The sequence below is a fragment of the Thalassophryne amazonica genome, unplaced genomic scaffold (genome assembly GCF_902500255.1).
Source record: "Thalassophryne amazonica unplaced genomic scaffold, fThaAma1.1, whole genome shotgun sequence".
NCBI classification, from domain to species: domain Eukaryota; kingdom Metazoa; phylum Chordata; class Actinopteri; order Batrachoidiformes; family Batrachoididae; genus Thalassophryne; species Thalassophryne amazonica.
Window position 1 is genome coordinate 1 of NW_022986535.1, and position 20,627 is coordinate 20,627.

General features: G+C 42.3%; 1 long non-coding RNA gene across 1 annotated transcript; it reads left to right on the forward strand.

The window, feature by feature from the left end:
* The first annotated feature begins 5,883 nt into the window (after window positions 1-5,883).
* Window positions 5,884-19,739, forward strand: LOC117506274. The gene is made up of 3 exons (XR_004559418.1): window positions 5,884-5,897; window positions 11,403-11,408; window positions 19,653-19,739. It is a non-coding gene; the product is annotated as an uncharacterized LOC117506274 (long non-coding RNA).
* The last annotated feature ends 888 nt before the right edge of the window (window positions 19,740-20,627 follow it).

Sequence of the window (20,627 nt, forward strand, 5' to 3'; positions counted from 1 at the left end):
AAACAATGTCGGACTCTGTTGTTTTCTCTGGGCCCCTCCCCAATCAGACCGGGAGTGATATGTTTAGCCGCATGTTCTCCTTGAATTGCTGGCTGTCTGAGTGGTGTCCAAAAAATGAGGTGGGCTTCATTGATAATTGGCAAAGCTTCTGGGGAAAACCTGGTCTTGTTAGGAGAGACGGCATCCATCCCACTTTAGAGGGAGCAGCTCTCATTTCTAGAAATCTGGCCAATTTTTTTGGGATCCTCCAAACTGTGACTGTCTAGCGTTGGGACCAGGAGGCAGAGCTGTGGTCTTATACACCTCTCTGCAGCTTCTCTCCCCCTGCCATCCCCTCATTACCCCATCCCCGTAGAGACGGTGCCTGCTCCCAGACCACCAATAACTAGCAAAAATCTATTTAAGCATAAAAATTCAAAAAGAAAAAATAATATAGCACCTTCAATTGCACCACAGACTAAAACAGTTAAATGTGGTCTATTAAACATTAGGTCTCTTTCTTCTAAGTCCCTGTTGGTAAATGATATAATAATTGATCAACGTATTGATTTATTCTGCCTAACAGAAACTTGGTTACAGCAGGATGAATATGTTAGTTTAAATGAGTCAACACCCCCGAGTCACACTAACTGTCAGAATGCTCGTAGCACGGGCCGAGGCGGAGGATTAGCAGCAATCTTCCATTCCAGCTTATTAATTAATCAAAAACCCAGACAGAGCTTTAATTCATTTGAAAGCTTGTCTCTTAGTCTTGTCCATCCAAATTGGAAGTCCCAAAAACCAGTTTTATTTGTTATTATCTATCGTCCACCTGGTCGTTACTGTGAGTTTCTCTGTGAATTTTCAGACCTTTTGTCTGACTTAGTGCTTAGCTCAGATAAGATAATTATAGTGGGCGATTTTAACATCCACACAGATGCTGAGAATGACAGCCTCAACACTGCATTTAATCTATTATTAGACTCTATCGGCTTTGCTCAAAAAGTAAATGAGTCCACCCACCACTTTAATCATATTTTAGACCTTGTTCTGACTTATGGTATGGAAATAGAAGACTTAACAGTATTCCCTGAAAACTCCCTTTTGTCTGATCATTTTTTAATAACATTTACATTTACCCTGATGGACTACCCTGCAGTGGGGAATAAGTTTCATTACACTAGAAGTCTTTCAGAAAGCGCTGTAACTAGGTTTAAGGATATGATTCCTTCTTTATGTTCTCTAATGTCATATACCAACACAGAGCAGAGTAGCTACCTAAACTCTGTAAGGGAGTTAGAGTATCTTGTCAATAGTTTTACATCCTCATTGAAGACAACTTTGGATGCTGTAGCTCCTCTGAAAAAGAGAGCTTTAAATCAGAAGTGTCTGACTCCGTGGTATAACTCACAAACTCGTAGCTTAAAGCAGATAACCCGTAAGTTGGAGAGGAAATGGCGTCTCACTAATTTAGAAGATCTTCACTTAGCCTGGAAAAAGAGTTTGTTGCTCTATAAGAAAGCCCTTCGTGAAGCTAGGACATCTTTCTACTCATCACTAATTGAAGAAAATAAGAACAACCCCAGGTTTCTTTTCAGCACTGTAGCCAGGCTGACAAAGAGTCAGAGCTCTATTGAGCTGAGTATTCCATTAACTTTAACTAGTAATGACTTCATGACTTTCTTTGCTAACAAAATTTTGACTATTAGAGAAAAAATTACTCATAACCATCCCAAAGATGTATCGTTATCTTTGGCTGCTTTCAGTGATGCCGGTATTTGGTTAGACTCTTTCTCTCCGATTGTTCTGTCTGAGTTATTTTCATTAGTTACTTCGTCCAAACCATCAACATGCTTATTAGACCCCATTCCTGCCAGGCTGCTCAAGGAAGTCCTACCATTATTTAATGCTTCAATCTTAAATATGATCAATCTATCTTTGTTAGTTGGTTATGTACCACAGGCCTTTAAGGTGGCAGTAATTAAACCATTACTTAAAAAGCCATCACTTGACCCAGCTATCTTAGCTAATTATAGGCCAATCTCCAACCTTCCTTTTCTCTCAAAGATTCTTGAGAGGGTAGTTGTAAAACAGCTAACTGATCACCTGCAGAGGAATGGTCTATTTGAAGAGTTTCAGTCAGGTTTTAGAATTCATCATAGTACAGAAACAGCATTAGTGAAGGTTACAAATGATCTTCTTATGGCTTTGGACAGTGGACTTATCTCTGTGCTTGTTCTGTTGGACCTCAGTGCTGCTTTTGATACTGTTGACCATAAAATTTTATTACAGAGATTAGAGCATGTCATAGGTATTAAAGGCACTGCGCTGCGGTGGTTTGAATCATATTTGTCTAATAGATTACAGTTTGTTCATGTAAATGGGGAATCTTCTTCACAGACTAAAGTTAATTATGGAGTTCCACAGGGTTCTGTGCTAGGACCAATTTTATTCACTTTGTACATGCTTCCCTTGGGCAGTATTATTAGACGGTATTGCTTAAATTTTCATTGTTACGCAGATGATACCCAGCTTTATCTATCCATGAAGCCAGAGGATACACACCAATTAGCTAAACTGCAGGATTGTCTTACAGACATAAAGACATGGATGACCTCTAATTTCCTGCTTTTAAACTCAGATAAAACTGAAGTTATTGTACTTGGCCCCACAAATCTTAGAAGCATGGTGTCTAACCAGATCGTTACTCTGGATGGCATTTCCCTGATCTCTAGTAATACTGTGAGAAATCTTGGAGTTATTTTTGATCAGGATATGTCATTCAAAGCGCATATTAAACAAATATGTAGGACTGCCTTTTTGCATTTACGCAATATCTCTAAAATCAGAAAGGTCTTGTCTCAGAGTGATGCTGAAAAATTAATTCATGCATTTATTTCCTCTAGGCTGGACTATTGTAATTCATTATTATCAGGTTGTCCTAAAAGTTCCCTAAAAAGCCTTCAGTTGGTTCAGAATGCTGCAGCTAGAGTACTGACGGGGACTAGCAGGAGAGAGCATATCTCACCCGTGTTGGCCTCCCTTCATTGGCTTCCTGTTAATGCTAGAATAGAATTTAAAATTCTTCTTCTTACTTATAAGGTTTTGAATAATCAGGTCCCATCTTATCTTAGGGACCTCGTAGTACCATATTACCCCATTAGAGCGCTTCGCTCTCAGACTGCGGGCTTACTTGTAGTTCCTAGGGTTTGTAAGAGTAGAATGGGAGGCAGAGCCTTCAGCTTTCAGGCTCCTCTCCTGTGGAACCAGCTCCCAATTCAGATCAGGGAGACAGATACCCTCTCTACTTTTAAGATTAGGCTTAAAACTTTCCTTTTCGCTAAGGCTTATAGTTAGGGCTGAATCGGGTGACCCTGGACCATCCCTTGGTTATGTTGCTTTAGACGTAGACTGTGGGGGGGTTCCCATGATGCACTGTTTCTTTCTCTTTTTGCTCCGTATGCATCACTCTGCATTTAATCATTAGTGATCGATCTCTGCCCCCCTTCACGGCATGTCTTTTTCCTGTTTTTTTCCCTCAGCCCCAACCAGTCTCAGCAGAAGACTGCCCCTCCCTGAGCCTGGTTCTGCTGGAGGTTTCTTCCTGTTAAAAGGGAGTTTTTCTTTCCCACTGTGGCCAAGTGCTTGCTCATAGGGGGTCGTTTTGACCGTTGGGGTTTTTCATAATTATTGTATGGCCTTGCCTTGCAATGTGGAGCGCCTTGGGGCAACTGTTTGTTGTGATTTGGCGCTATATAAGAAAAGAGTTGATTGATTGATTGATTGATACCATGGATCATTAAATTCTACTCGATAGGCTGGAGAATCATTTTGGGATTACTAGAACTGGATGTCATATTTGTCCAGTCATTCTCACTGTGTTTTGTATAGTAACACTACCTCTGATCTTAGGGACATGAAGTTTGGGGTTCCACAGGGATCCATTTTAGGCCCCCTGCTTTTTTCTCTTTATGCAGCACCCCTTGGGAATATACTGCAGTGTTTTGGGATCATTTTTCATTGCTATGATGATGATACTCAACTGTACATGCCGATAACTGCTAGTAATCTCACTCACATAAAATCTTTAGAAGATTGCCTTGCATCAGTGAAAAGCTGGATGTCCAGTAACTTCCTACTTTTAAACCCTGATAAGACTGAAATGATGGTTCTTGGTCCAGCAAGGCATCGGCATTAATTTGACCGGCTGGCGCTTAGCTTGGGTTCGTGTGTCATACATCATACGGACAAAGTGAGGAACCTTGGGGTTATTCTTGATCCTATGTTGTCCTTTGACCTCCACATTAGAGATATTACGAGGACTGCTTTCTTCCATTTGTGAAATATAGTGAAGATGGTTCTCATCAAAAGGCAATGAAACTGTGAACTTAATAAGTGAGTGATCAGAGACCACTGAAGCAAGAGGCATGATATCAGTATTTGTGACAGCGATACCGCGAATGAGGACCATATCCAGGGTTTTTCCACTAATGTGCGTCAAATCCTGAATGCATTGCTGGAATCCTAATACATCCATAATGTCCATGAATGATTTGTAGGGGGGGTTCAGAAAGCTTATTTATATGAATGTTGATGTTACCAACAATCAGAATGTTATCTGCAAAGGTTGCCAAGTTAGAGAGAAACTCACCAAATTCATCTAAAAACATGGGAACTAATTATATCCTGTGTGTACACCGTAGCCTTTTGAGTGCTCAATAATAAAATGTGCCCTTGTTACATATTTATTTGTCTTTGCCTCAAGTTCTGGTTGGACAACAGATGGAACAGATGACCTTTGATTCACAGATAGAGATGCACATCATCATGCACAGGCTTTGTACTTTGGTTCTTCTCAAACACGTTTCTGCATTACGTTGATATTGACACAATGCTATCACAGCATCTGTGTGTGTGTGTGTGTGTGTGTGTGTGTGTGTGTGTGTGTGTGTGTGTGTGTGTGTGTGTGTGTGTGTGTGTGTGTGTGTGTGTGTGTGTGTGTGTGTGTGTGTGTGTGTGTGGCCGACTGTAATCCGACAAAAGCAATAAAAGTGAAGCATTTCAAAGTCTGATCAGTCAAATCTCCTTCTTCCTGAGGAGACAAGGTCTGTGTTTGACGTCTCTGAATATTAATACATGATGACTGATGGCATTTGTGGAGACGTCTGCAGGTACAACTGTCTGGATCTCAGACACTCAAGAAAATCACACCTTAACTTCCAGCTCTCAAGAGAGACACGAGGAAATCGCAGACTGAAGGTTGGCATGGAGACACATGGTACTAACTGGAGCCAAACGTCTGGAGTAACACACTTAATATCAGGAAGGAAGAGCGACGATGTTTCTACGTTTGACACTAAAGCAGAGGAAACCCAGCATATGTATGTTAGATGACTGAGTCATGCCCAAATTAATCCAGTTTTTGTCTGCGTTTGTGCCGCTGTCTCTGACATAATCCACGCAAGACCTGATGTCGACATCCAATCACAACCCACTGTTTTTGGCAGGCCTGTGATGAAGCGGGTTAGAAACAGCCCTTCATGTCCTAAAACCACACCCTGAGATGCTGCTGGTTTGTGTGCGCAGCTAAGCACCACTTTTTTCCAACCACACTTTCAGTGTTAAATTAAAAAAAATCCCAGCAATTAGATGCACATTTTTTCTGTCTGATTCACTTTCCATTTCCATGTTTTGTACCATGAAAGTGTGATTTTTGAACATATGAGATGATGTGAAACAAAAATCACTGTTTAATCCTCACGAGGTTCCCATGATGTGAAGAGGAACTTTGCACTGCTCAGTGCTGTTGTGATAGAACCAGAACTTTAAACAGATTTACCATCATTTGTATGTGAATGTCTGCTAACATCTACCCCACATGAGGCGCACACATGGGGACTTTCCATCATTCATCATGTGTTCCAAGAGTTCTTGTCATTAACATATAAATTTATGGAATATCATATCAACACGCTGCGACATCTACTCCACATGAGATGTCACAGCGTCATTCTGAAGTTTCCAGCATTCATGTCTACGTTATAGCACATGCTGCTCTCATTAGTGCAGAAATTACTGCAGATACCACAGCAACACCATCCACCACACGTGGTACTCATTGCATCAATATGGAATTGTGACCGTAAGACACCAGTGAGTAACAGGCAGAAGACAAAACTTGCAGAAAGTGTCCCTCATGACCAAACTGTGACAGTCAAGCTGCAGTATCTACTCCGAGAGGAAAGTGTAATTTGAAGATAAACTGGTGAAGCTGAACAACAGCAACAACTGTCAGCAGGTAAATACAATCATTTCACTCATGCTGCAACATCTGCACGAGGTTCCCACGGTGTCAGTCTGCAGTTTCATGCCTGCATCATATTAACAGTCATGCTCCTCCACATGAAGCACCAACAACAGCGATACAGTATGAATGTTCCGCTGCTAATCTGCTGAGGCACTGCCAGAAGTTTAAAACCATGAATTCATTTTTTTAAGTATCTTCATGAACACGCAAATCTACACAAACATTATTGCTACATTCATGGTGCAACATCTGCTCCACATGAGGACTGTGTGGGACAAATATGAAGCTTCCACCGTGCAGCACAGACTGAGGTTAAACCCACCTCAGCCCGACCCGCTAAACTCACTCACTCATCCTCACCCCTTTATCCGGGACCCTTGACCCGTGGCGTGAGCACATCTGGGAATTAGGCTGATTGATAAACACTTATTTATCAATCAATTATGTGCTCAGCTCATTGAACCGAAGTCACTCATGTTTAAAATAAAAACTGTGCTCAGAACAATGACTATAAGAGTCAGTATTTATTTAAACATGACCCCAGACCCCCTGAGTAAGGGTGGGTCAGTCGAGTTTATAGCTACTAGTTGTGCCAAATTTAAGGAAAATTGAAAAAGAAAAACCAACAAAAACCAAAACAATGCAAGCGTCACCACCACCAACCACTGCAAAGCAACCAAATGCGGCACTCTTTGCGCTCTTTTATTTGGATTTTCAAATAAAATAAATGAAACAAAACAGCCATGGCGTCCAGTTTTGTCAGGACTGAAGTTTACTCCTTAACTCCGATCGTGCACTGGACTCCAGCGGAAGCCGATCTGTGTCTATATGTGTGTGCATCAGCATGTGCACATTTGGAGTGCAAAGCGCAGATGGTTTTCACCCTCCACAGTCTTCCTCTTCCTCAGCGGGGGTGCAGATTCAATCTGTCGTCTTTTATATTTTTTTTGTCTATTCAACTTGTTTTATGTCAAACATGGCACTTTATGCTGCAGGGGAGGAATGTGCTGCACTCCGGATGGAGGGGACTGTATCTCTTCCCGGTGTACAGCTGTGTTCCAGCTTATTTTCACCTCTGCAAACAGGCATCGCCCAATCAAATTTCTTCTACTTTTATACTGTAATAATGAGTAACAAAGGAGTAAAAGTGAAAGTTGCCAGAAATGTAAATAATGAAGTAAAGTACAAATACATCAAAATTCTAGTAGAATAACAAAGTATTTCTACTTTGTTACATTACAACACTGTCCTTCTGGTGGGTACAAGTCTTCTGGTTTCAGTCTGACCGTGGTGTCGGGGCCAGTCAGGACTCATTCACTGGTCAAAATAACATTGAAACAAACAGAGAGAAAAAGCATTTGAGCATGAACCTGTACCGGTTACTGTGGCGCGACTCATTTGAATGGCTGTTTTTTTTATTCAGGCTGCTGCACTTTGGCGCCATCTCCAGGAGCGTTCAGAGACGGTTGCATGGCTGTTCACCTTTACAGGTCTACGTGGCCGACGCAAGCAGTGGAACATTCCAATACGAAGGCCTGTCAGCCGAGCACAGGATGATATAGCACAACTCAAGTCCAGTCTGGGAGCGTGCGCTGGGGCTGCAACTTGTAGCATCCACAACACCATGGAACCACCCTGGGTCCTGGATGGCAACCACTCAGGCACACCACCGGTCCATTCCCACATCTCTAAAACAGCCGTCTCTCTGTCACAGACAGGTGGAAAGTGGGCGTTCCGTTGGCCTTTTCCAGCTACTGGAGTCCTCAACACTTAGGCGTCTGTGTGCTGGATCACGACCAGAGAAACGGGTCACATGGACTAAACATGATAGCGGACGCTCCCTCACAATGCAGCTGATCCTCCTCATCCTCGTCTCAGTAACCGCTGGTTTGATACAAAGTCATTCCAGCGGTACCCGAGGATCCTCTGAAGACACCTAGTACCAAAGACAACCATTCATCACCTTAGGTCACTGCTGAGTGTCCAAGTCTCACAACTGTTCACCAGGACCCTGAATATCACCATAACAAAGCAATTACACGTCCGGCGTTTGTCTGTAATCAACGTGAACATCGAGCTCTTCCTTCTGTCTGATATCGTTCTGGGTCAAACAAATCACCCGACTGCAAGAACTCATTTACAGAACATCACAGGGTCCAAATGACGGGCGTGTACGTGCACGTTCATAAACAGTTGCACAGTGACACATTTGATCATCTTTGTTTCTGTAAACCACCACAGTGGAGCTGAACTGATCCCATGAAGATGTGTTTGTAGACTTTCAGCTTCAATTTAAGGGATTCAACAACAATATTGCAGTTTAGATATTACAGCCGTTTTTAGTCTTGGCATTTTCTGAGCCTGTAAGTAACTGGACCAACTAAATGTAATTTATTATTGTGGGATGAACACATGAACATTTCCAAGTCCCTCTTTGGCCTCATTTACATCATCATTATCAAAAAAAAAAGAAAAAAAAAAAGGCCCTGTATGGTAAATCTATCTGGAGTAGGCAGCTCTCAAACACTGAGTAACCACGAGACTAGTGAGGGTAGCCACCAAACACACACACAAAAACCTTTGAAGAAATTTTAAGTTTCTTCTGCTGTGACGGGAGAAACTGCAGTGTCAACTTTATTTTAAACACCAGTCACAACTTCAAAACACATCCAGAGCAGAACATCCACAAACGCATTTTAGTTTCAGTTTCATGCTCACACCGTTCACTCATACCCTGGCAGGATGTTTGCTTTTTTGGGGGGCATTTTTCAGGGAATATGAATTGTGCAGAGTGCAAAATTTGCATTTCGCATCACCACTCTGAGCTTCATAGTGGAGCAGAGTGGAGAAGGATTTTCTTGCACCAAAACAGATTAAATCTAGACTTGCATCTCAGATGTACTTTCTGGCAGTTTGTAGGTAAACTTTCAGGTCTTCTTTTTAAGAAAATCCTCCTCTATACCACTACATCATGAAGATGGATAACTGGTGATAAAAAATGCAAAATTTAAACTGTGCACAATTTCTCCAATCACAGCCATAGAAGCCTGTACCTTATTCTGGGTTGTCTAGGTGTCTTGGTGGCTTTCCTCACCTCACAACACATTAACGAGCACAAAGATAAATTATTAACTTAAAAAGAGACCAAGTAAGATCAAACAAAAAAAACTGTTCATGTGTTAAATAAAGCTTCTCTGTGGCTGCTTTATTTTGAAAGTCTGCAGTAACAATGTATCTCTTCTATCCTGTTCACTCTGCCTTCACTTCCTTTAGGTCTGCCAGTACTTGTGCATTTGGCTGTTTAAACACATACTTGAGTAAATGAGCTTGTACAAAGTGCAAACTAACGCTTGGAGGACCCATGTGGCTCCTGTGACAGTGCCGCGCTCACTGACTGGTGCATTCTGGGAGATCAGAAAGTGTGTTTTTACAAAGTACAGACAGTGTGCGCCTGCTGCGGTTTGGTCCCTCAGGCCACAGCCGCTGTTTATCACCTCCACACTCACAAACGGGACATGATGTTTCACAAGACGAATACTTATGCAAATGTCAAAGTCTCATATATTTACTACAAAACCCGAGAACCCAAGTTTTGGCTTCTTTGTTGGATGTTTGCCCTCTAATGAGTGCTGCGGTTTTCTCTGGGAATATTGGATGTTGGACATGCAGTGTTCCCACACTCTGTTTTGGCTCCGTGGACTTTATCATCACCAACTCATGCGACCTTGCAGATAGGTTTGGTGAGAATGAGCTTTGGAGTTCTGTGGCTTCTTTTTGTGCACAAATGTTTCAAAGTTTCTTATGTTTGGACAAAAGAAAACCTTTTATGTTGTTAATATCTCTATTTATATGTATGTCAAGCATTTTAATTTCATCTTCTTTTTAATTACCTGGCTAATTTATTACTGGTCTAATAATTCAACAGGTTTACTGTTTGATAAATTAGGAGACAGCCACAGAAATAATGTCTTTTGTGTTTATAGTAGAGAAGCTTGAATCTTCAACTGGACTGGGTTGCTTGACGCGAGGACGTTTTGCTTCAAATCGCAGAAGCTTCCTCAGCTAAAATTCTTGCTCCGGTAGTCTGACTTTTGCCTTGACTCTTGTGGAGAAGAACACATGAACATTATTAAGTCCCTCTTTGGCCTCATTTACATCATCATCACCAAAAAAATAAAAATAAAAATAAAAAAATGGCCCTGTACGGTAAATCTATCTGGAGGAGGCAGCTCTCAAACACCGAGTAATCAGGAGACTAGTGAGGATAGCCACCAAGCACACACAAAAAGCTTTGAAGAAATTTTAAGTTTCTTCTGCTGTGACGGGAGAAACTGCAGTGTCAACTTTATTTTAAACACCAGTCACAACTTCAACTTCTTCTTCTTCACAACTTCTTGTCCACAAGAGTCAAGACAGAAGTCAGACTACCAGAGCAAGAATTTTAGCTGAGGAAGCTTCTGCGATTTGAAGCGAAACGTCCTTGCGTCAAGCAACCCAGTCCAGTTGAAGATTCAAGCTTCTCTACTATGGAAACCACCTGGACAACTGAGAGCCTTCACAGAAATAATGTTTTTTGTGTTCTAATACTGTATTTGGAAATAACAATAATGAGCTGTGTTAACAACCTTACCACGGGGGCTTAAGGAGTCTTGATAAAACACCATCACACCCAAATTTGGACTGATCCAAGATAAAGTCATCTGGGATGTTCAGCTCAAATTTGGTCAAAATCACATTTTGCTTGAGTTATCCTGGACAACAAGATCAACACTTTGTTGGGTAACATTGGTGGCTCTCTGTGAAATCCAATCATGATCAAATATGAACTGGTGAGGTTATCATGGGCACAATAATCCTGGGCAGGAATGGGGTGGGGGCGGGTTGGTTAAATCCAATCAAATTCAACCCAGTCTGAGATACTCTTTTTGGAACATCTGGTTAAAATTTGGTTACGATCAGATTGATGCTGTTGATGTTATCATGGGAACAAGAATCAATCAGTAATGTGGGCAGTTCTTGGCTGATCTCGATGAAACCTAATCATGATCAGATTTGAACTGGTCCAAGATGTACTCATTTGGGATATTCAATCCAGATTTAGTGAAAATCAGGTCAGTTTAGTGTGATTCTAATCCAATTACATTTGTTCCGCAAATCTGATTGGTTAGTGGTGTGAGATTTCCGACCATAAAATATCACTTGAAGGGAGGCAGAATAGTCGACCGTTTCACATTTGATGTATTACTCCGTGCCCTGACCGCTTTGCTATGCAGATGTGAATAATGGCAATGTCAGCTGAGAGCGAGAGAAGCTTGTGGAGGGATGACGATGTTGCTACGGTAAGTTTCGCTGACTGAATTACAGAAAAATAAACTGTGCAAACGATGGAATTGGATTAGAATGGTAATAACCCCCTTGTTTCAGATGATTTGTGGACGTTAATGCTGGATTACAGTCACAAATATCTGTTTTACCGGATATTTGCAAAACTCAATTTGCGACTGTAAAATCCGGCATTAATATCCGCAAATCATCAGACACAAAAGGGTTATTCTCTAAGTAAGGAGCCTGTGTTTGCTGGAGATTTGAGTGACAGACTTGTACCAGAGGATCAGACAGGAACCTCGGTGGGGTGCCTCTGAGGAAGGTCCTTAATGACCAGGTGCTCCACCTGGTTATTAAGGACCTTCCTCTAGGACCTTCCTAGCAATTTTAACTTTAGGGATGTTGCTGGAGAAGGTTGAATTTTTCAATCACACTGTGCCTACATGATGTCATAAGGTGTCTGTGTGAAATGGGGGCGCTACAGGACAGGATCTGTGGATCTGTGAGCGTGAGAGCGGAATAGTGGAAATAACATTTTTACATTGAAGTTATCATTTTTTTATGGAAAATCTGAAAATCAATTGCAGAGGGGGGTACAGCTCCATCCACACACACCCCCTGCCCCCAACAGCTGCTGGATTTGATTATAAGCAAATCACCATCATCATCATGTCGATTTCACCTGATTTCCAAACTTCACTGTGTATCAGGTCTAAACTTTGTGTGAGTCCCCTCCTCCTCTACATGTGGTCTGATGGAGCTGGTCTTTGTTTGGTTCCGTATTACACAGCACTGCCTGCTGGACAAAAGTAGGAACTGCATGCCAGTGAAGCTTATTCAGATTCCTTCACATCTCAACTCCATCTCAGTCACGTGGTTCATCCTGTTCATATCCCACTTTGATCCCTCAGCCTCTAGCTTTTGTTGGAGGATTGTTCTGAAGGTGTAGCACCTTGATTCGGTCTAAATGACCGGATCAGAGCCGGTACCCACAATGTATTGGGTTAATTAAGCGCAAGTCCTGCAGGTCTAACTGGCGCACAAACCTCTAATCCGTCTGCATGGATGGACAGCCTCTCTCTCTCTCTCTCTCTCTCTGTCTTTGTGGCTACCTCAGGAGTTTGAATGGACTGGGATGAGCCCCCCACTCCCCCCACCCCTCCTCCATTGCTCCTCCTTGCTCACCCCAAAACCTTCCCCCCCCTTATTAAAACAACACGCCAATCTGTCGCAGCCCGGTAAAAAGGCTTTGGGAGCCACAGCAGCCACAAAGGCGGCGTCTGGAAGGAATTAGACATCTGAAGACTTCTGCCTAACCTGGATGTTTGGACAAACTACAGAAGATGAGCCCCAAACAGAGCAGAGCGCAAAAATCTGACTCCCATCGAATGGTATTTAATTGATTTGTAAACTCATTAATGGAAACCTCGTGAAGCTGAACCTGACTTTAAGAAGAAAAAAAAATGAATGAAACTGCCAAAAGTTGATGGAGAAGAATAGCTATCGCTTTTATATAGTCTACATTTTATTTATACTTTTTTTATATGAATGATGCCAAAGTTGACTGACGTGATGTTTTGCGCCCACGAGATGCGCTTCGTGGCTGCAGAAATCCACGCGGGAGCAGCCTGACGGGAATGCTTTCTGGGTGTTATTTTTTGTAATTATTTTTTAAATTTTATTTCATATTTTTTATTTTATTTTGAATGAGGATCACTGCGAGCGCATTCATGAGTTTCACCAACACACGAGTGTCCTGTGAAAGTTTGCCGAGACTTTTTGTGGAGCGGTGCCAGTCACGCTGACTGCGTCCTTTTCTCTCTCTGAGGACCACCGACAGGACGGCAGCTGCTTCAAGGTAAAACCGTCACTGACAAATCTGTGTGATCAATATTAATGAGTATGTGACAATAAATAAAAGCGCGCGTCCACGTGGATGCGCCGAAATTTCACTTAAATGTGTGTTTAAATTAAATGGGAGAGTTTTTCCTTCTTATTTTACAGCATGATGCTGAACGTTAAAGATGAGCATCCTGGAAATAATAATAATAATTACTTTTTCTTTTTTTTTCTGAGTGCACCTCAGTTTTTCGTGCGTAAAACGCGCGTGTCTTATTTATTTGAAGCTTTTAATCTGAAAGGCAGCTGGGTGTGTTTGGTTTGTTATTAAAAGTCAAGATGGACTGTTTGGCTCAGATATATTCGTGTTAAACGCCCTCAGTATTTCCTGCAGTCCAGCTGTGCCAGATGTGAACACCGTGTGAAACGCGTTAGGATCACTCCTAATCCGAATTTCAAACAGTTTGTATTTAGAATAAACTACAAAGGTGACGTCACGTGTAAACAGCCAATGGGAAGGCTCTGTTTGGTGGGTCTTTTGTTACGTTCAGAGAACCCTGCATCTTGTAATCTGAGTTGATATTCTGATATTGATGGGGGGGTGTCTTTTTTTTGTGCACAAGTTGCCTGTTAATCAAAGGGTTTAGTGGTTTGACGATTTGTCATCATGTATGTGGAAATGCCCATGAGCAAGACAGTGAACCCTTAAATTACTCCTGGCTCCAAGCCCAGTGAGGCGTTGTGATTGGCTCTGAAGTGTTTGGACTCATGACACATGCACACCAGCCTTTTAATTCTTCAATCAATGCAACACTCACACATGCAAATTAATAACCGTCACATTCTTTTGACATGTCCTCCTTCCTCGTCCGCTCACCCCTGACCTCTGCGTTTGCCAGTAGCACCGCTGGTTCCTATGAGAACACACAGAGAATGCCCATTATGAGAGACAGATGCAAACATGCCAAAAATTTCACATCCGATACTTGGCATTTCCTTCCGGATGACTTTGTGAAATCCTTGGTTATGCATCTTAATGCAGAAGCAGCGTAAGAGGATTACCCCTCATCGTGACAGCACCAATGAAGATTTAACTGTCAGACTCCAGCGTCAGGACAAAAGCGGTCTTGTATTTACATGGAACAGCCCGGATCTGCTTTGCATTCAGCGCGTCGCATCACTTTCCATGTTCACTTTGTGACTGCTGAGCAGAATCACGGTGGTCTGCCAGAAAAAAAAGAGCGACTTTAACAGCTGAGGGAGGGCCAAGAGATTCACTTTCTGCTTCCCCCTCCTACATTTAGCTGTGTAACCAAACACTCATTACAGCCAGGAGCCCTCTGAGTCCCCCAATTTATGTTGCAACAGTATCTGAGAAGTAGACGTCCCACCACATTTGACCAATCGTGTTAGGCTTTGGGCCAAACGGCTGGAAGCGGGCGTGCCACTACCACCAACAATGCCACCGTTACCACCCATAATTTATTTGTACGTATGTGTCCCTAGTTAATATTTATGTATGTCATCCCAGGGTGGTAGCTGTAGGGCTGGGGTCAATGAAGAATTACATGAAGGTCAAAAAAGGCTCCAATCATATTGAAAACTATATCACATTTGTCTGAACACGAAGATTCCGAAAAGGTATCGTTTGTATAGGATTATAGTTGTAGTACATACATACCAGTAAGTGTCTGGTGATGGGTCACTTTCTAACCGTCGTGCTAAGTAGGTGGTGATGGATTACTGCGGAGCCATTGTACGTATATATTGTTCTGTGTTGTAACACCCACGTTTATCTCTTGCAGAATGAATGTGTGAGCATTGCTCACTGGCAAGTTTGAGTAAAGAGTTTGGCACTCACCTAGTTTGGACTGTCTGTGACTGAATGTTATGAAGTTATGCACTAAAAAAATGACTCATTGGACTCATTGAAAGAACTCAGTTCAATTATGTATAGGATTTCCATCTTTAGATCAAACTCAAAAAAAGCACATCCATGCAAGATAATTTAATTTAGTTGGGACTATATATATTTATTAGATGGAAATCCAATCCAATAAGTCAGTTTTCGAGTTACCATGTAAAAACAGCAAAAATGGTGACAAAGGTCAGTATCAGTTAGTACAGAGGTCAAAAGTTAGGACCCCTTCACACATAGTATGAATGTGGTTGAATTGTATGCAATACGTGTAAAATCGTAGCTGCCTCTAATGTCTTCTACACCTGTTGCTATAACTATTTGCACACACCAGCGGCTGAAAGACAGTGTGCGCTGTGAGAGCCCATCGATCCCTCTCATGGGAGGTGTCGGCCAAATTCCACGTGACACACACGAACATCTACACCATTCGGTTGGCACTTAGAAAATGTGTGGCCATTCGCACTGTAAGTACAAAAACAGTCAGCAGACGATCACTTTCGAGTAAGTGCCCCCACAACTGTGAAGATGTCATGTACGCATGTGGCATGCCAGTGTCGGCTCCCCACACAACACGTGTGCGTGTGTTTCACATGCTCCCCCTCGCTTCCCTCTGCCCCACCCCAGCACGTGTGCATGTGGTTAGTGTGCTCTCCCCACCCCCGCTCCCTCCCAACACATGGCATGCATGTGGTTTGCGCACTCCCCAGCAGACGAGGCACATCTAATTTAATCATGGAGTGACACCCTGGTCTGTGCGCTGAATGGACGAGGGCGTGGCTGGCTGCCAACAGCTGTTGAGACATCACAGCTGCAAAACACGTACTGTGTTTTGACGGACACGCATGTGTGTGTGTGTGTGTGTGGTTGCTGTCCTCACGTAGAAATACATAAAAACATATATCGCTTTTGCGACAGGCTGGAGAAACGGACCATCAGTTCATGTGGACAATGCAGGTGATCTGAATGTCACATGCGCGGGCCTGTCCCGACACACATGTCCTGTGGGTGGCGCACCATAGGACCATATGAAAAGCCAACAGTGTGACAAATATGCCACTTTCAGTCACGTATCCACACAAATACGCCACAACAAATGCCGTTGGTCAGTTGTCATGGCGTTTTTTTTTTTCTCTTTTTTAAGTAATATGTTTATTTGCTTGTTGATTTTAGCCATTTCATGCTCCTGTTATAAGACAGTGATTGTAGCACAGTGGTAAACTTTCTGTCTGGTAATCAGAGCTTTTGTAAATTGCAGGTTTGAAACCTGTGAGTGGCATTGTGTTTTACTTTGCCAGGCTTATTTAACCGCGGAGTTCTGTATTGCGTCCCCTTTTATTTGTTATTTATATCAACCCGGTGATATTTAGTAATTATACAGCTGGATTTTATTTTATTTTTCTCGACATCAGTGGCGCAATGTGGTGCACCACGTACCAGCTGCTCGGACTGTGTTCCTGTTCGCACGACACTGTCGCAGCGGGTTCGTTCACGCCTGCCTGTTTTTCGTGGTTCGCTCATAAGAGCTGTTCCACCATGATTTGCCCTGATTTGTACTTATTTGTACTATGTGTGAAAAATGGTGCAACACTCACAAAAATTACTCATTGGATGAACTCAATTTAATTATGTGCAGGATTTCCATCTAATAAATATATGTAGCCCCAATTCAAATAAAGCACATCTGCTACTACTACTACTACATCTAATTTTTATTTGTCATCTGCTGTGGGTGTCCCAGGTTCTGAGGCAGGCAGCAGGTGGCTATGTTTCACACCAGCTCTCGAGGCATCTCTGTCCAGCAGGTCAGTACTGGCCAGGTTGCAGTCTTTGATGTCAGTCCTCACACAATCGGCCCATGTCTTCTGAGGTCTGCCACGCCCTCTGCAACCCGGAATCTCCATATCCATGACAGAGTTGATGCACGATGATGCCGTTTCACATGCCCATACCATCTTAGCTGCTGAGTACGTAGCCCTGCAGAAACCTCCTCGACCCCAGCTTTGCATGGAGCGCAGAAGAGGAGAGATCATCCTGTGGTTTTATGCTGCAGAGCCATCGTGTCATGGATCTGTCATTGCGGTGGAGCTGCTGCAGGTCTGCAGTTGGTGCCCAGGTTTCGCTACCATGCAGCAAAGTACAGCGAACACAGGTTGAGAATATCTTCCCTCGGATCTTTAGCGAGATGTGTTTGGATGTAAGAATAGGGAGGAGTTTCTTGAACTTTCCCCGTGCTGCAGTGCATCTGGCGATGATGGCGAGCTTGCAGCCTCCTCCGGCACATAGCATATCACAGAGATAGTAGAAGCTGGGTTCCACATCGAGCATGGTCCCATCCACATCGACCTGGCTAACTGGTCTCCCATCAATTGGGCAAGCTTCACCACAACATCTCAGACACACATAGATGTCGTGTATCAATGCAAGATAATTTAATTAAATTTAGTTGGGACTACATATATTTATTCGATGGAAATCCAATCCACTGAGTTAGTTTCTTGAGTGAAATTATTGGTTAATAGTGTTTTTAAAAGGACTAGTTGGCACCATCTGTCATTATTATTTATCATGTTACATATGTCACAGGTCGTAGAATCCAATGGATATCGGCCTTATTTGACCTTTACTTTGGAGATCAAACATTCAATACAGTCAAAACTATTCCATGTATTAATCCTATTAGTGCCACCAATAATTTGCATCATTTTTTTACAAAAACTTTTTTTTCTCCATAACTCCAGAACATTCAGTCACAGATTGTGCAAACTATACCTTTTTGGAATCTTCATGATAAATAATGTGGTGTAGTTTTAAAATTGATTGGAGCATTTTTAAATGTTGACCCCGGCCTGGCTCCAGGTCAAAATCAAACGTTTTGCCACCCTGGGTGGTCGTGACTGACCTATCTGGCCCATGGATAATGCGTTTATTTTTCTCCATGCTGGTAACAGTGGCATGCTTTTATAGCAAACTGTGTGGATGACTGAGTGAGTGGGTGAGTGAGTGAGTGGGTGGGTGAGTCCATCCCGGCCACCTCTGGCGAAACAATAACTCAAAAAACAATAACTGTTGTAACCTTCTAAGTAAAACGTAAGTCCCTTCGGCTGCTCCCTTGTTTTCCCATGTTTCTGTATGTTGATTTGGCACAAGTTTTACACCGGATGCCCTTCCTGACGCAACTCCACAGTATTTGGAGAACTGTGGCAGGAGTGGTCTTCTAAGTCTTGGGTTAAAAGAGCACATAATGAGAATGAAAGGAGTTGACGGTGATCAAATTTGATGCACCAGATCAATTGGAAAATCCTTATCCCATATATACGGTGGCATTTAGTGGGTAACATTGTTGCTTCAAAACTAGAAGGTTCTGAGTTTGAATCCTACCTGGTCCTGAGTGTGCAGGTTCTTCCCGTGTTTGTGTGGTTTCCCTCCCGGTGCTCCAGCTTCCTGCCACCTCCAAAAACATGTAGGCATTGGTGGGCACAGCTAACCAAAAAGTTAGCTTCGATAACAGTTACTAACTAACTGAACTCGCTAACTGAAAAGTTAACTTTTATAAAGCTAAACCGATAAACCCCTAAAAAATTTAGCTGAAGTTACAGATAAAAGCTAAGACTTTTAGTATTGACTTCAATACACTAGCAGCTACTGACTAGGGCTGAATGATTAATCACATTTACGATAATATCGCAATATCATACAATAAGATTTCCTAATCACAAAGTACGCGATTTGAAACGTGATCTCATAATGCACGAGATTTGAGTGCAAGCCGAGCAAAGAAAGCAGCCACAATGTGTAGTTAGCAGTAGCACTGTGCTAACCTGTTGTACAGTGGCTTCAGGCTCGACAGAAGCGGACACAACTCAAAGTTTGGAACCAAAGAGGGGCAACACGTCAGTTGTGTGGAATTATTTTGGCTTTAAAAATGAAGATGCAGCGCAGCATCAGGTATTGTGCAGAACCTGCCTTGCTATAGTTGCTACCTCACGAGGCAACACCACGTTGAGATCAGTAAGCTTTATTTGTTTTATACCTGTAATTGTATTTAATTATAGAATGTTATAAATCTATAAGGTTCAGTGTTTAAAGTTCAGTGTTTAAAAAGAGTAGACCTACATAGGCTTACATAAAACTAAAGTTGAACAAGTAAAGTCAGTTTGTTTGCATTGTTGTTGTGTTGCATTGTGTTGTTTGCACTTTAAAAAAATATATTGTTTATTACGAAATGGATTCATTAATTCTGTTGTGTGTGCGTGTGTGTGTGGTTTTTTAATGCATAAGAAGGGGAAAAATAATCGCATATTAAATCGCAATCGCAATATTGAGGAGAAAAATCGCAATTAGATTATTTTCCAAAATCGTTCAGCCCTACTACTGACACAACAACGAGTCTGCGCTTCTGTGTCAGATCAGTGTTTTCTCAGCCAAACAGACCTGGTGACCAGAGAGAAAGGAATAAGAAGAGCAAAAGAAAGCAGAAGCAGAAAATAAAGACAATTTCTCTTCACACCATACAGACTCACTGGCATATCACCCAAATCATGCACAGGCAGACAGTTTTGACTTATGGTTAAAATTTTAAACAAACTAATTCAGGACAAGTTCTGTCGTTCTATAAAGGGAAAATATCAATCAATCAATCAATCAATTTTATTTATATAGCGCCAAATCACAACAAACAGTTGCCCCAAGGCGCTTTATATTGTAAGGCAAAGCCATACAATAATTACGTAAAAACCCCAACGGTCAAAACGACCCCCTGTGAGCAAGCACTTGGCGACAGTGGGAAGGAAAAACTCCCTTTTAACAGGAAGAAACCTCCAGCAGAACCAGGCTCAGGGAGGGGCAGTCTTCTGCTGGGACTGGTTGGGGCTGAGGGAGAGAACCAGGAAAAAGACATGCTGTGGAGGGGAGCAGAGATCAATCACTAATGATTAAATGCAGAGTGGTGCATACAGAGCAAAAAGAGAAAGAAACACTCAGTGCATCATGGGAACCCCCCAGCAGTCTAAGTCTATAGCAGCATAACTAAGGGATGGTTCAGGGTCACCTGATCCAGCCCAAACTATAAGCTTTAGCAAAAAGGAAAGTTTTAAGCCTAATCTTAAAAGTAGAGAGGGTGTCTGTCTCCCTGATCTGAATTGGGAGCTGGTTCCACAGGAGAGGAGTCTGAAAGCTGAAGGCTCTGCCTCCCATTCTACTCTTAGAAACCCTAGGAACTACAAGTAAGCCTGCAGTCTGAGAGCGAAGCGCTCTATT